Here is a 17,683-nt window from a genome sequence, read left to right on the forward strand (position 1 = left end):
GCAGCAATGGCGGATATACGCCATTTCCTATTGAATGCTTTACATGTAGGATGGGATGCCTTTGTTAACCCACGAATAAGACATTTTCAACTCCAAACAGTGTCTGCTTATCATTACTCATCTCTCTCTCCCTCTGCCTAATACACACACACACACACACTTACAATATTAGAGGATGTGAAACTCACACATTGTTACATCATCACCCTACATTGTAGCAGTGTCCACTGACAGTGTTTCACAGCAGCCATATTAGTAGCGTACCCTTCAGTGAGTAATTCGATTTAAAGGTGTCAGTTGAATCTAGAATGTGTGTCTCTTGCCTCCCTCTTGCTCTCTGCATTAGCCTATATAGACCAGTGGTTCCAACCTTTTTCCTTAAGGGACCCCTTTTCTGTCATTGAATAGACTGATGGCTGCTGACATATATATAATATAAGTGGCATATTTTATGGACATTTCATATTACATTCAATGCATAATGATAAAAGTTGATAAACTGTACAATTAATTAAAATAGTGAATGCAAGAACTACAGGATGTGTAAAATGGTTGATTTGATGATTTTGTACATTACTCCTACAAGTACCTGGGTGTGGTGCTGGACAACAAACTGGAGTGGACCACAAACACACAGGCAGTCTACAAGAAGGGCCTGAGCCGGCTTTCCTCCCTGAGGAGGCTCAGGTCCTTCAATGTCTGCAACCGGATGCTTCAGATGTTTTATCTGTTGTCGCGAGCACCATCTTCTTCGCTGTGGTGTCCTGGGGTGCGGGCATCAAAGCAAAAGACGCGAACACACTGAACAAACTCATAAAGAAGACAGGGTCTGTTGTTGGCTCTAAGCTTGTAACCTTGGAGGAGGTTGTGGAGCACAGGATGCTGGCAAAACTGCTGGTGATCATGGACAATGTCTCCCATCCCCTCCATGAAACCCTGGACAAGCTTCAGAGCAGCTTCAGCAGCAGACTCATCCAACCTCGCTGCCTTAAAAAACAGCACAGGAAATCATTCCTACCTGCTGCCATCAGACTGTACAACGCTGCACAGCAACGCTGTGCAACGCTCAGGGAATAAACTCACACTACTCGAAGTGACCCATCACTGAAATGCACCTTTCTCTCTCTTGCACATTGAAATCCACATAGCATATTTGTAATATAGTGTTCATCTGTGATACTGTACTTTTATTTTATTGTTGTTTATATTTTGTATTTTATATTTTATCTTATTTTTAGTACTTCTGATTGCTCTGTACCGCTGCTACGATGACCTAATTTCCCCTCGGGGATAAAATAAGTTATCAATCTATCTATCTATTACTTTGAGTATTCAATTAAATTCAATTTTATTTATAGTGCCAAATCATAACAAAATTTATCTCAAGACACTTTACATATAGAGTAAGTAAAGACCACACTCTATGACTTATTTCTGAACAGAGTCTACAGTTATCTGGACAAGCCTGCGAGCACTGTGAGAGTCATGTTCTTTGACTTCTCCAGTGCATTCAACACCATCCGTCGGCTCTACTGGGTGAAAAGATGGCTGCGATGCAGGTGGAGGCCCCCATCGTGTCCTGGATTGTGGATTACCTGATTGGCAGACCACAGTATGTACGCTTACAGAACTGTGTGTCTGACAGGGTGGTCAGCAACACTGGGGTCCCCACAGGGGACTGTCCTCTCTCCCTTTCTCTTCACCCTCTTCACCTCGGACTTCAACTATTGTAGTCCTGCTACCTTCAGAAGTTTTCTGATGACTCAGCAATAGTTGGCTGCATCAGAAAGGGGGATGAAAGTGAAACAGGACTGTTGTGGGCAACGTTGTCACTTGGAGCGAGCTGAATCATCTGCAGCTCAACGTGACTAAAACAAGGAGCTCGTAGTGGATCTGAGGAGAGTGAAAACACCTGTGACCCCTGTCTCCATCCAGGGGGTCCCTGTGGACACTGTAGAGGAGTAGAAGTACCTGGGGGTGTACTTCAATAATAAGTCGAGCTGGACTAGAAAAGCTGAGGCTGTCTACAAAAAGGGCCAAAGTTGACTCTTCTTACTGAGGAGGCTGAGGTCCTTTTAACATCTGCCGGACGATGCTGAGGATGTTTTAGGAGTCTGTTGTGGCCAGTGCGATCTTCTTCTCTGTCACATGCTAGGGCAGTGGGCTGAAGGTCGCAGACACCAACAGACTGAACAAACTGATCAGGAGGGCCGGTGATGTTGTGGGGGAGGAGCTGGACACCCTGACGACCGTGGCAGAGAGGAGGATGCTGCTGACATTGTCCAGGCTCCGGTCTATCCTGGACAATGTCTCTCACCCTCTCTACGACACACTGTATACAATATATTGTATGCACTGTATATTGTTGTTGTTGTTAATATGTTGTTTTTTAAAGTATTTCTTATTCTGATTTATGATTTATATACACCCAACAATACCCCCATGAGCAGCGATCTTGTGAACACAGTGGCAACGAAAACCTTCCTTATAACAGACAGGAACAAACAGACCCAGCTCTGTGGAGGACGGACATCTATCTGCACCGGTTGGGGAGGAAGAAAAGGAGATATATGACTGTTGTGTTGTTTATTCTCTGTATTTTGTATTATATATACATTCAATGGATATCAAAGTATTAAGACTTGATTTATTCTGAAATACTGTTATTTTTTATTGTTCATAATTTGATAGAATATTCTAACAAAGGATATCCAGCAGTGGTATATCCTCCTATACCACTGCTGACCTAACACGTTTTTGTTAAATAACTAAGGCACTTCAAGGTGTCTTGGTTATTTAACAAAAACATGCAATTATGTTTTCTAATTTTGATCTCCAGTATATATGTGTTTTAAAACAAGTCTCTAAATTTCCTTCACACATACTTTAGGATACGAGTTTATTTTATGCAATATTCAAACCAAAAATTTCTTACTCAAAAATACATGAATTAGGCTATGTGCTTGTTCACAGAAAATTATTTGAAATGTCACATATGACATTATGTCAAGGTATTTGTCATTCTCCAGGCACAGTTAAGATATGGGCATCCTATTTCTTTCTTCTGTTTGTTTATTTGTCAGGGAACTTTGAACCCATACAGTATCCCCCAACCGGATAATTTTACCAAGCTTGTAGTTAAACTTGAACTTAGTTGAAGGAACAGCAGCACTCTATAGGATTGCAGGAGACAGGGGGAAGGGAAACAAGCACTTGTTAGAGTTAAATATAGACGAGCTGCTGATTCTCAACAGAGAAAACAGGAGGACTTATGCAGCGCTTCACCTAATCATGACTCAGTGAGCACATCCTGGACACTTCACCCCATCTGCCTGACCTCCAACTGTGGCGAGCAGACTATATAAGTATCACGCAGTTAACAGGGAAAACAAAGATCAGTGGTTGGATTCCCAGCTCCTCTGGGTGGGTGAACGTCTTTTAAATGATTAGATTGATGGATAGATGATGGGAGGGTTGCCTCTGCCATCAGTATGAATGTCTGTGTGAATGGGTGAATGTGTAGTGTAGTGTCCTTGAGGTGTCAGAAAACAATAAAGGTGCTACAAAAGTAGATGTCCATTTACCATTTATATCACAAACGCTTACATGCGATCTTAAATCACACACATGGGCAACATCATGCCGGCATTGTTTGGTTCAATGTAGAGCTGCAATGATTAGTTGACAAATCGATTAGGCGATGACTCCAACTATTTTGATAATATATTCATCTTTAGTCATTTTTCATGCAAAAATGTCATGCTGTTTTCTAAGACGGTGTATTAGGGGGTCAATATTTCGAGAAGAAATCTACAAGAAAAAAGGAACAGATTTTCTAGAAAAAAAGTCAGAAAAACGTTTTTTTTTTGTTTTTCATGTAACTACATTGTTTCAGTATCACCACAGACACTGCCCATGTCATCTATGTCTGCTACTCTGCTCTACTATCTTAGATAGTATCTGTAGGAGATAAACTTCAAGGCTTAATTAGGCTGTTTGAAGGGCAAGAGAGCTGCTGTTGAAGTGCTTGGTGCACGATCCAAAGGGAATTGAAAGTTCAGGTAAAATGTAGCATAAACAAAAGGTTTTACCTTATTAGTCAATGACAAATGTCTGTTAAACATAATGGATGTATGAAGATATATGGTCTGATGGAATCATATTGTGAGGAGACTGAATGTTCCAAACTCACACGGCTGTTATCTATACCAGTGGTCCACATGACGACTTAATATTTATAATCACGTCGGTTGGCGTCATTTAGCCTACATGAACATTATGTGAACCCAGCTGAGTGTACAATAATTGGCTTACTAATATAAACAGTTATACTACATACAGCAGCAGCGGATGAGATCAGACTGAAATATTGGTTGTTTAACTTTATTTTCCACATGACATTTCTTGCATCCAGGTACATCATATACACGTTAGATAGGTTAACCCCCTTTAGTTTGCTACCTGCAGACCACGATCACACCATCTGACGTGATTATTTTTTATTAATATTAAGTAGCCATGTGGACGGTTGGCACGAGGTTGGAACATGCAGTCTCCTCAAAATATGATTTCCTCAGACTTTAGATCTACTTATCTACATATCTACACTGGCCAGTTTTATGTTATGTTTTACAGTAATTTTTAGTTAACTCAAAAGGTGTCCTAAAACCTGCATTTTGGCTGGGGAATTCCCTTTGTAATGTCATCTGCTAGATCCACTGCACCTAACTGACAACCACTCAGATATGAGCAGTCTCTGATTCAGTATCAATAACTGCTCATGAGCTCCAATCAAACTGTGAAACTAGGCAGTGCTGATCAAATATCAACTTTACTGGTAATTATCTGTCTTTGTCTCTAAAATGTACTTACTAAGTAAGTTTTATTAGAGTAGTAGAGTTTACTTGAGAATTTACTGTGTAAGATTTACAAGGAGTTTCTGGAAATTGTTGCCTTTCGTAAATTGCTCTCTCTTCTTTCTCAATGAAGGCAGAAATGCTCTGCCATGAAGCGGATTGCTCATGTCGCTCATATGTCTTGTAGCATATAAAAACACCATCTAAACATGTTAACAAAGGTAAAAACTTGATTTTCATTCATTCACATAAAACATACATACATTAGCCTATTACTGAAAAGTGCAATCTGACGAATGAAAAAGTGCTGCCTACAGTCTCAAAGACTGTACTTTTCTCCACCTTTGGCAGTGTGTGTAATATGTTTGGATTTTTATGTATAGTTTGTGAACCTAAAAATACAACGATTTGTCGGGGGCACCTTGATGCTGCTGACACCTCTGACACAGAGCTCCAGAGAGTCAGGGATGAGAGCAGCTCACTTCATTGCTGCATTCTGATGAAATTCAAATTAATATGAGCCTTTTTTTTCATCAATTTATGGTGAAAATATTTTTATTTATGTAAGGGCAGAAACAAAATTCGGGTGGCAGGTGACAATTTAAAATATAAAAACTTTTTTATACCAGTGATCTTATTGAGACACAGAGTCTCACTGTCAAGAGAGACCTGGTAACATAATGCAATATAATACAGTAAGGTTTTAGGTATTCTGTACGACTTTCAAATATTGAGAGCCTACCGTATGTTGTCCCTGGTGAGTCAATACACATGTATGATTGATTTAGTCCTTTGTCCTCTTTTTTGTCTTTTGTTTGGGGATGTAGCCTCTTGAAAGCCACTGTACATTTAAAGTATAATATAGTTTATAGTGGAGTAAGGGCATCCTGAGAAGAGTATTAGGTCACTTTCCCCCTGTGTGTTCGATTACACAGCTTCTGTTTTTTGTTTAGCTAGTAGCTGGTCTGGTCGAGCATGCGTCAGTACATGCACAACCCTCCCTTTGGCTTCAGTATTTGACAACCTCGCAATGAGAACAAGTTGTTGAAATATTTGGTGCTCATACAGAGGTTACCCACTGATAATGCCGGCATCTTGGTCGAGGTGGATAATGTTACAATTGAGCAGAAGCCAGGTTGCCCCGATTAGTGTGAGCTAACCATGGAACTATGATCTGTTTACACTGTAGCCGTAAGTGCCCCTTTTCCTCTGTATGAGCACCATCCTCCCATGGAAGCCTGGCCTGGGTAGTGCGCAGAGCAGAATGGCAGCAATTAGCTAGTTAGTGGCAGCACTACTGCCGCCATTATGGTCCTGCCAGCTCCAGCCATGAGCAGCCATTCCCAGCCCAGACTCTGATTGTCAATCAAACTCCGGTCAGAGCCATGTGGAGGCAATCCCTGCCCAATCTGAAATGTTTTTTAATATATCAAGCACAGCACCTTTAAATGTGCATGTGGTATCAATGATACATTATTCCATTGCTTACATTTTTAAACCTCTGGGCACGTGTTCCCATATTATCACCACCAGCAGAACTCCTAAACAGCACTTAAAAGTTCCTCTTCAAACCTCACAAAGCTGCTGAGACCATAGCTGTGTTCACTCACTCACTATTCCCTATATAGTGTTTATTAAATAGTGCACTATATATGGAATAACCAAACAGGATTTGCAACACTACACTGAAATTTTCTAAAAAAAAAATTGTGTCAGTTAATATGCCGGATATATATGTGTGATGGAAGCAGGTGCATCACGCATCATGTGAACGAACAGAGCTGTAAACTCATTTTTCAGTCTATTTATGATACAAACCTGCTCTCAGGAGGACGGTCAAAGGTTGCACTGATGTTCATGTTCATTTCATCCTAAATCCCAAATAAATTGTTGAAATTGTGATTGTGTTAAAGTGTAGTTTTGTTAACAATGGTTGTGTGTCCTGATTGTGAGCTCTAATAGCCCACGGTTCATTTATTTCATGAAAGAGTAACCGTAGTAACACTAGTCAGCTGGTTGATGGTTACTGCAGTTAGCTCTCAGGCTACCGTTACCACCTCTTCTGCTGCTTCTTCTCCTCCGGTAAAACATGACGGCATTGCATTGTGGTATGCAGGAGAACAATGTAGTGTACATCCTATGTACACTCAAATTAGCTGTGTATTGTGGGTATTTTATAGTGGACTATATAGTGAATGAAATTAACCACGGGCAGTTCAAACACCACTACAAAATGGCATACACACTATAGAGTGCACTACTTCTGTGATAGGGAACGATTTCGAACACAGCTCGTCTTTTAGGTTTCTCCCTGCTCTAACACACATGATTCTAATGATGTGCTCGTAATCATCAGCTGAAGCTTGTCACAGTTTTGACGATCGTTAGAATCAGGTGTGAGAATAAGCTCAGGGCCATGCAGGTGAACACTTGTATCCTGGATAACAGGTTACCTGATCAGCCGGCCACAGTTTGTAAAGCTGTTTTAACATATGAAATCCAGACAATGTCAGGATAATAATTTCCTGAAATAGTTCAGAGTTTCTCTTTCACTCATGCAGCACACAGCAGGAGATCCTTCATGTAAGACGCATTCTCACTTATTGGAAATACTTAGTTTAATATAGATGAGGGGTTGGGCCTGGGTACGGTCTGTAGGAAGCAGAACATGACACAAATTATACGACAGTGATGGAGTCGACTCTTACCAACAGAGGTTCCTGAATCTCGTTGGTTCTCCAATCAGACATTTTCGTTGCTGTCTTTATTGTAGATCGCCTCTCTTCTTCGGCCTTAGAAGTTTGTTTTCTTCCCTGAATTCTCTGCACAATGAGCTGCTCACTTGTACTTTACACAGACCCCTGTATCCATCCAGGGGGAGGATGTCGTGGTTCACTCCTATAAAAACTTTGAAGTCCACTTTCAGTGACGCGATTGAGTAAACAGACGCATATACTCGCTTCTCCCCTAGACCCGTTAATAATAAGCCAATAAAGTAAAAGAAAAACGATAAATGAGTACCAGACTGCAGGAAAAGGCCTCTAAGGGAATGAGTTCCAGTCAGAAAACAGGCAGGAAACACATGAAAGTCGGTAAAAATGACGATGTTCTATCAGGCACCAAGCAGCTAACATTAGCCAAAGCTACACCGTTGAAATCCATGAGTGATGCTAGCGGGGAGTTAGCAATGCTGGCTGAGCTGAGGAAACTTCTACTGCTCCTGCAGGCTTGGAAGCAAAGAAACATTCGGTTACAGGAGCATACGATCTATTTTGACCATGACTACTCACCCGGCCGGCAGAGGAAAAGGAAGAAAGTCCGAGAGGTAATAAAAAAGTTAAAAGAAAAGAACACCAGGGCACAGTCCTGTGTGCCCTGGTGTTCCAGCACAGCTAAGACTCTGCCTGGATGGTGGCATAAAACTATTCCCTTCACTTGTGGAGTCACACTCAACACTGAAGGAGCTTGGCATAGCGACAGCATTGAAGGACCAGGAAATACTTGAAAAGGAGCTGGCACGAGAGGGATGGACTATACAACAGAACCGGGGGAAGAACCAACAGCTGAATCCAGCGGAGATCAGAGCCCTCTTTCAGGGTGACAACAGGGAGGCCAGAGTTGCGGGTTGTGAGTAAAGAGGAAAACACTCTCTAGACCTAGTCTAGACACTGGTCTAGACCTGTGATGAGTAATGACAAGAGACGTTTAGAGACTGGACTGGTGATGAACGAAGAGACATTTAGAGACTGGACTGGTGATGAACAAAGAGAGATTATGAGATTGGACCTGTGTTGAAGTATTAAAAAGAAAAAAGCTTTGACGGGGATGTAAAATATAAAAAATAAAAAAGAGACATAACAAAGCTGGACTTGAGATGGGGAATAAAAAGAGAGACATTCCTGCTGGGAACTATGTCTGGTACAACAAGACCGGACCAGGAAGGGGTAAAAATGGGGTTGTGAAACGAGAGGAAACGGGATCACTGTTTATCGTTACTTTCTGATTGTAAATAATTGATTCAGGCTACCTTATTATTAGGAGAAAATAGGGTGAGCATACGGGTTGGAGGGGGGTGGCAGAGGTAAGACCACTTTCGAGTAGGAGGGGTACTCAGCCATCGAGGCAATGTGAGGATACCCCGGGGATAACCTGGTGGACCGTTGCTATTGCACTTTGTGCGCTTTTCCCAGAGGGAGCTTTTTCTCTGCCCAGTGAAGATCGGGAGTGGAGACCCCCTGAATATGTTTGTAAGGTTAAGACTCTGTTCACTTCATCTCAGGGGCAAACCACTGGTTATTGGTTCACAATTGTTTTTCATGTTCAAAAAGTTCATTTTATCTCTTACTTATCAATGTTCTGTGTCTCTCGGCAAGTAAAATCTTCAAGGTAACTATTGTTTAGGATTTAGTTTTGATCACAGTGATTAAGGTACTGAAGAATTAATAATCAATGAGTGAATTATCATAAACATGTGTGAGCGTGTGTATTAGTCATGATTAATGAGAGTGTGATAATAAGATGCAATAAGTATAATCATTTAAGAATCTGATAGTGTGATTATTAGGTATGATCATTTAAAAGTGTGATAGTGTGATTATTAGTCCAGGCTCAAGCTTTTCTGCTTTCTGCAAAGCACACAAACTTTTGGCAGTCAGTTAAGGTCACAAAGACAATGAAATAGCCAGCTTGCATAAACGCAGCTGGCAACTAGTTGAGATTAGAGAATTGCCGTTCGCAAAAAAACAACCATATAAGGAGACCATAGGGGGTGGAAGATGGAGGAATCGGAAAGGCTACGTCTGAAATACAGATATGCATGCACAAGCAGACACATAAACCACGCCTTTGTAACAAGCATAAATGCTGGAGTAGTTAGAATAGATATCAGAACTTCTTTCCTCTGATCACTGGTACTGTGTTGCACACAGTTACTCTAGATAGAGAATAGAACATTTCTCCAGACGTCTGTTTCATCCGATGTCCTTCTGCTAATAAATGCCTGCTGGCGCACTAAACTGCCAATGACTCTGCTGACTCCAGAAAGCCTCCTGTAGAATTTGAATTACGCAATATATACTCTGTGAGGTCCTTCTGATTTGACTAAAGTATCACTGGGGACTAGATCCACTGACCGGATAACGAGTGTGTGTGAATAAAGAATAAATAAATACCTGTGAATAGTACTTTAACAACTATGGCAGGCCCAGGATTAGGTGGGATGAATACTGGCAGCGAGTAGTAGGACAGGCCATTTCTGGAAGGCCTACTCATAGTCAGGATAAAAAGAAACATAAGACTAGATTGACAGATTTGAAGGAATATTTAAAGACGTGTAAAGGATGGGGTGAGGGCGACCCAGAGAATATGGTTAAAATTATCCAACTAGAAGAGGAAAGAGCACGTGAAGAAGTAGTGGGAAACAGAAATAATTGACCTAGTAGGTTGTGGCATAAGAGAAAGAAGGAGGAGAAGGAATAGGAGAAGAGGGAGGAGCGAAGAGCAGATTTGCAATGGCTGGAATGGCTGCTAAAGTAGTACAGAGACAGCTGAGAAATAGGGCAGGGAAGAAAAACCCAAAGCAGGAAAACCTGAGACTGACTTAACTGACTCAGACCACTCTGACTATGACTGCAGAAGCCAGAAAAGCGACAAACACGGGCGAAAGAGAGAGGGATTTAAAAACAAACACGTAAATCTAAAAAATCAGTATGATGAGTTCTGGCTCAGAGAGGGAGGAAGAAGAGATACTATGGTCAGAATGCGGAAGCAGAGGATCAGGAACTAAGACTAGACGAGACATGAAGGAAGAAAGGAAAAGAAGGGGCGGGGAAGTGAAGGACAGGGGTGATGGTGAGGATGAGGGAGTATACATGCAGGAATTAGTAGAGTTGCAAGAATTAGTGGAAAAGAATCAAAGAGAATTAGAAGATGAGTTACGACTTCTAGCACAGCATGGAGCAGACGGACCAGTAGCGTTTAGAACCCGTGGTAAATCTCACATGATGCCTCTAGTACGCTCAAAAGGGACGGGACCACCGATATACAAACCATTTAGTTTAGCAGACACGGAACACATGAATGCACAACTACCACCACTTAGCGACGGAGCTGGAATATGGTTACAGAAATTAGCTGGTTTAACCGTAGGCACAGAGCTCACAATGAATGAATGAATTTTATTTTTGGTTATACATCAGATGTTAAATAAAATGACATAATATTTTACAATCTCAACCAAAAAAGGATTGGGCTGAAGCAACTTGCTTTTATTAGCCCACCCTAACATCACAGTTCTAACTGTTTAAACACAACATATTTACTTATGATTAAACATATATTTGATTAAAAGTATATTTACTTATACCTAAATAAATGAAATCATTTTCTTACCTTATATACATTTAATCAAATTATACATGTAAACATACATACACATACTCACAAAGCAAAAGTCAAAATCTGCAAAATCAAAATTCATATTTGCTTAAATAAGGTTGACTTTTCTCTCATGTATTCAATAATCAAAATGAATAACATTTCCCTTTTTTAATTTATTTATTCATTTTTCTCTTTTCCAATTATAATATTTATACATATGCATTAATTATTTCAAATTTCAAGGTCCTTTTAAATATCGGTCGTGTTGTAATTACTTTCAGTTTATCATTAAGGTCATTCCACATTTTTACACCAATAACGGACACGCATCTTTGTCTAATGTTAGTTCTTGCTTTTCTTGTTTCAAATCGAAGCAGTCTATGCTATTAAATTATAGCAATTGTTTCTTAATTTAAATAAAGATTGAATACCTGTTGGAAGATCTTTTTTTACAGCTCTGAATAAGATTTCATGTATTATTAGCTTGACTATATCCATAAATTTTAAAATATTAGATTTTATGAAAAGCTCCTTAGTAGAGTCACGGTATCCCACCAAAGGTGATGTGAGGGGATTAATTGGACAGAAATCGGATTAGGGACAACAGACCAATTAGATTTAGATGCAGGAAAGACTGGCAGGAGAGATCAGGAACGAATCCAGGGTCAGATCCACTGCAGGGATCAATGTTTAAAGCCGCCGTTATGATAGGAACAGATAAGGAAGTGCAGGCAAAGATGGAGGATGACCCCAGAGCAGACATAGAGCCATTACACATATGGATGAGGACACTTCAACATCACATGCGTAGAGCAGGTGAGAGAAAAGAGGCAAGCAAAACAGAGGTAGAGAATTTGAAAATACAACTGACCAAGTTACAGTTAGCAAAAGTCAAAGAGAAAGGCACAAGCCACAAACAAGCAGCTAAAGCAAAGACACAAGCACAAATGAGCCAACAACAGGGGGAGCCAGCGCCAATGGGAATCCCCAGTTCCAGTTGCCCCAGTTGCAGGCCAATTTTATACAGGACCCCCTCCCCAGGGACCATGGAACCCACCAGGACCATGGGGCCGACCACAATCACATTATAGAGGAGGAAGAGGACGAGGCTTTAATCCTCGAGGAGGTTATGGAAGGGGCAGTGGCGGATCACCGGGGGCTAGGGACAATGGGTGTTTTGTGTGTGGAGGTGATGGATATTGGGCATGAGACTGTCCGCAAAACCAGAGATGGCCACCAAGAGGGGGACCCCCTCCACAGCAGCAACAACAGCATGTGCCACCACAACCACAACTGGCCCCAGGTAACCAGTTGCCCCAAGGCACTTGGTATCCAGACCAATACTAGGGGTGCCCAGGGTCAAGGGCAAGGGGAGAGGCTGACCCCTTGCTACGGGGAGAAGTGAACGAACGAAAAGTGGGCCTGTGAATGTTCTCATTCGTCCAGGTCATCGTTATCCTCAAAGCAATTTCAGTCAAAAACAACTGGACTGGTTGTTTGTCTAGGAAGACGTTTCACCTCTCATCCAAGAGGCTTCATCAGTTCATGTACGCATCTGACCAGGCTGGGACTGGTCCAACTAACTGGTGTGGAGATCCAGGTATTTAACCTCTCACAAGGCCGATGATGTCACTGACACCCTTTGTGCTCCAAGTGCCCTGGTTTATGCTGTCCAATGCAACGAGGAATGCAAAGATCTTTACATTGGAGAAACAAAACAACCACTGCATAAACGCATGGCCCAACACAGGAGAGCTAACTCCTCAGGCCTGGACTCCGCTGTCCACTTACACCTCAAGGAGAAAGCCCACTCCTTTGATGACAGCAATGTCCAAATCTTGGACAGAGAGGACAGATGGTTTGAAAGAGGAGTAAAAGAAGCCATCTATGTAAAAGTGGAGAAACCATCGCTAAACAGAGGAGGGGGTCTGAGACACCACTTATCTCCAATTTACAATGCTGCCCTTTCATCCCTTCCCAGGAGATTCAACAATCTAACCTCAAAGGACAACTGTTCACACATGGCCCGGGTGACCCCAACGACTGTCGTTCAGACTCAATAGAGCACTAACGAAGTCGAAACCAACTGCCCACCAACGACTGTCACTCTAACGACGGGCGTGGGCACTTGGAGCACAAAGGGTGTCAATGACATCATCGGCCTTGTGAGAGGTTAAATACCTGGATCTCCACACCAGTTAGTTGGACCAGTCCCAGCCTGGTCAGATGCGTACATGAACTGATGAAGCCTCTTGGATGAGAGGTGAAACGTCTTCCTAGACAAACAACCAGTCCAGTTGTTTTTTGACTGAAATTGCTTTGGGGAGAACGAAAAGTGGACTTTTTAGTCGATACAGGAGCAACACATTCGACTCTGATACAACCTCAGTTCGGTCAACAGCTCTCCAAATATTCCATAGACCTTGTGGGATTTGGAGGACAGCCAATGGCACTCCCTTTCACAAAACCCCTCCCCACTAAAATAGCTGGTTACCAGTTTCATCAAAGCTATGTATATTCGCCACAATGCCCAATCTCACTGCTAGGAAGAGATGTCCTAGTTAGATTGAAAGCATCTATCCTATGTGTCCCACAGGGGGTGCAAGTACATTTCCCTAATGGGGTAAAAATAGAGACAATTACTTCAAGATGTAAGAATGGACAATGGATCCTAGGGGAAGATCCGGATCAGCAGCAACAGTCGGCCAACGTTTACTGGGCTCAATTGAAAGAGGACCCAGACCCGCCAAATACAAATATTTTGAAACTGTATCAACAATGGAAACCGTGGATTCGCTCAGTGCACCCATATGAACCGGTCCCTGACGTTCCCCACTGTACTCTTCTCTGTGACCGCACCCAAACGGAAGAAGTGTATGAGGAAAGATTTAGGGAAGTGGAGGGTTCCCCTTGGACACTGACTTCGGACTGTATATATGTATCAAAGAAAGGAGTAGTAGCACAAGTCCTGCTCACTGCAGAACAGGCAGAGTGGTACAACATGGGTGACACTGCAGCACCCCATATTAGCCTCCCAGTCATATTCCTCGATCCCTGTCGGGGTCGCGGGGGGCTGGAGCCGATCCCAGCTGACATCGGGCGTGAGGCGGGGTTCACCCTGGACAGGACGCCAGTCTATCGCAGGGCACATAGAGACAAACAGAGACAGACAACCATTCACACCTACGTGCGATTTTAGAGTCGTCAATTAACCTAACAAGTGCATGTCTTTGGACAGTGGGAGGAAACCAGAGAACCCGGAGAAAACCCATGCATGGGGGAGAGCAAACCTAAACTAAGTTATAATTAATTTGTAAGTCTTGTTCTTTATCTTTTACATTCAACCTGGAAAACTATGCAGCCAATTATACTTGTTATAGTGTACCATGCTCCTGGTCCGTACTCTGAATTTCTATCTGAATTCTCAGAGTTTCTGTCAAATTTAGTCCTTAAATCTGATAAAGTTAGCATTTTAGGAGATTTTAATGTTCATGTGGACGTTGATAATAATAGCCTTAGTATTGCGTTTATTTCTCTATCAGGGCGCACTCACTGTCCTTCCCCACCGGGCCAAAACAGGTTTTTCAGTAAGAGCCTAGCTCGTTTAACCAGTGTGAGTGCAACCGCTCCGCGTCTAGCTGCAGCCAGTTGGCCGTCCACAGCCCGTTTGAGAGAGGTGGGCTTTTGTAGAGCGTGTTTGCACATGTACGAGCACGACCGTGCGCACGTGTACGAGCATGACGCCTCAACGGCTCTCACGTCATTTTATGTGCGCCTGTTTGGACAAAGAAAAAAAAAAGACGGACCGTGCACGGACATTTAACAACAACAACAATGGTGGCGAAAGTTTCACGTTGGTGTGATGTGGAGATGGAGTGTTTACTGCAGATTTGGGCGGATGAAAATATGTAAAAACAGTCGGACAAGACGCACAAAAACCAGGTGTATGGAAAGATTTGTAAAGAAAGCGACGCATCGCGATGACGTCAATCAATGCGTGTGACGTGTTACGGCGTGATGACGTATGGACAGGCAAGAAGCATTCGCAGAGGCCCAGGTCGTGTGAATACAAACGGGCTGGCCAGCGGGGGGAGAGAGTGGGGGACACAAGTACCCTAAAGCCCGGGGCGCGGTGCGGAAAGACAGTGTGAGTGCGCCCTTAGATTCGATTGGTTTTAGTCAATTCAATTCAATCAATTCAATTCAGTTTTATTTATAGTGCCAAATCATAACAAAAGTTATCTCAGGACACTTTACAAACTAGGTATAGACCACACTCTATGACTTATTTATGATTTACATAGACCTAACAATTCCCCCGTAGAGTACGGTGGCAATGAAAACCTTCCCTATTACAGACAGTAACGTCGGACAGACCCAGCTCTGTGGAGGAGGGCCATCTGTCTTGACCGGTTGGAGAGGAAGAAAAGGAGAGAGAAAGAGAAAAAAGACAGACAGATGGACAGAGGTAGACAAAGATAGACACAAAGACTGAGACAGAAACACTTCCAGTAACTATAATAATATCTATAGTAATGTGAATATGGCTTATATGTTATGGCAGTTAATATAGCAGAATAGTAGAAACAAGCACAGCATTGATGAGACATGAATGATACAGACAGAGAGGAGAGAAGCTCAGAGTATCTGGAAAAGTATAATCCCCCGGCAGACTAGGCCTATAGCAGCATCATTAAGCAGAACAAAATCAGCTTAAAAATAACAACATTGCTAAGGGCTCGTAAGTCTTTAAGTTTTAAGTTTACTCCTAAATATGGGGACAGTGTCTGTATTCCGAATAACACTTGGGAGTTGGTTCCACAGGAGAGGAGCTTGGTAGCTGAAGGCTCTGCCTCCCATTCTACTTTTGGAGACTGTAGGAACGACAAGTAGCCGTGCATTCTCAGAGTGCAGCGATCTAGTCCGGTAATACGGTACTATGAGCTCTTTAAGATACGACGGAGCCTGACCAAAAAGAGCTTTGTAGGAAAGGAAAAGGATTTTAAATTCTATTCTACAGGTAGCCAGTGCAAAGAGGCTAATACAGGAGAAATATGTTCTCTTCGATTTGTTTTAGTTAGTACACGAGCTGCAGCATTTTGGACCAACTGGAGACTGTTAACAAACTTATTGGAGTAGCCTGATAATAAGGAGTTGCAGTAGTCCAGCCTAGAAGTAACAAATGCATGGACTAGTTTTTCTGCATCTTTCTGAGACACAATGTTCCTAATTTTCGCAATATTACGCAGGTGAAAACATGCATTCCTTGTCGTTAGTTTTATGTGAGAATCGAAGGACATATCCTGATCAAAAATAACACCCAGATTCCTTACTGTGGTGCTGGAGGACAACACAACATCATCCAGAGAAACTATATCTTTAGCTATTGAGTTTCAGAGGCCTTCGGGGCCAAGTACAATGACTTCCATTTTATGGATAATGACTTATTATTTTATGAGTTTAACGTCAGAAAATTGCAGGTCATCCAGCTTTTTATTTCCTTAATGCACATTTGAAGTTTATCTAACTGATCGGTTTCTTCTGGTTTGATCGACAAATATAATTGTGTATCATCAGCATAACAATGAAAGTTTATGGAGTGCTTCCTTATAATATTTCCTAAAGGAAGCATATATCAGACCAATTTTTTAATAACTTTTGAATTCATATTACAGGACTACTCACCTCTGGGAAAAAGTTTCTACACTAGATGTTTATCTGATAGTGCTGTAACTAAATGTAAGGAAGCGATTCCATCTGCATTTAATTTAATGCCTAATCCTAATATTCTAGATTCGTTAGTTTAGCTGAAATTGATCACCTTGTTGACAGTGTTGCAGGCTCACTACGAACAACACTCTACTCTGTTGGTCCTTTAAAAAAAGAAGATAATGAAACAGAGGAAGTTAGCTCCATGGTATAACTCACAAACCCGTGAATTAAAACAAATATCGCGTAAAGTAAAGTAAGTGGCGTTCTACTAAATTGGAGGAATCGCCCTTAGTTTGGCAAGAAAGTCTAAAAACATATAGCATTGGTGTCAAAGTCAAGGCCTGCGGGCCGAATGTGGCCCGCCATGTCATTTTATGTGGCCCGCCTGCCTAACCTTGACCAACAAGCAAAAAAACCCCAAAAGAACCAAAAAAAAACGTGTCTGACAAACCAATCCCACAACAGACAAAATGGTTTTCCTTCTCTTATTCACGCTGCTTGCGTTCCCTTCTCTGACTCTGCCTCGATCAGGTTTTCACAAGCGCAGGGAGGCACGCACACACACACACACACACGACGCAGAAAGACAACAGCCGGTTTTCCCAAACCATGGCGCAGCAGCGCTGTGGTGGTGCACTGCAGGCGCGTAACGTGGCTTTGGCCACGGGTCAGCAACGGCCCAGCTTTGTTCTCATTGCCCAGCCTATTGTAATGCAAAGCGGGGGGCGATCTGGCTC

This window comes from Echiichthys vipera (assembly GCF_963691815.1).
Source record: "Echiichthys vipera genome assembly, chromosome: 18".
Taxonomy (NCBI): Eukaryota; Metazoa; Chordata; class Actinopteri; order Perciformes; family Trachinidae; genus Echiichthys; species Echiichthys vipera.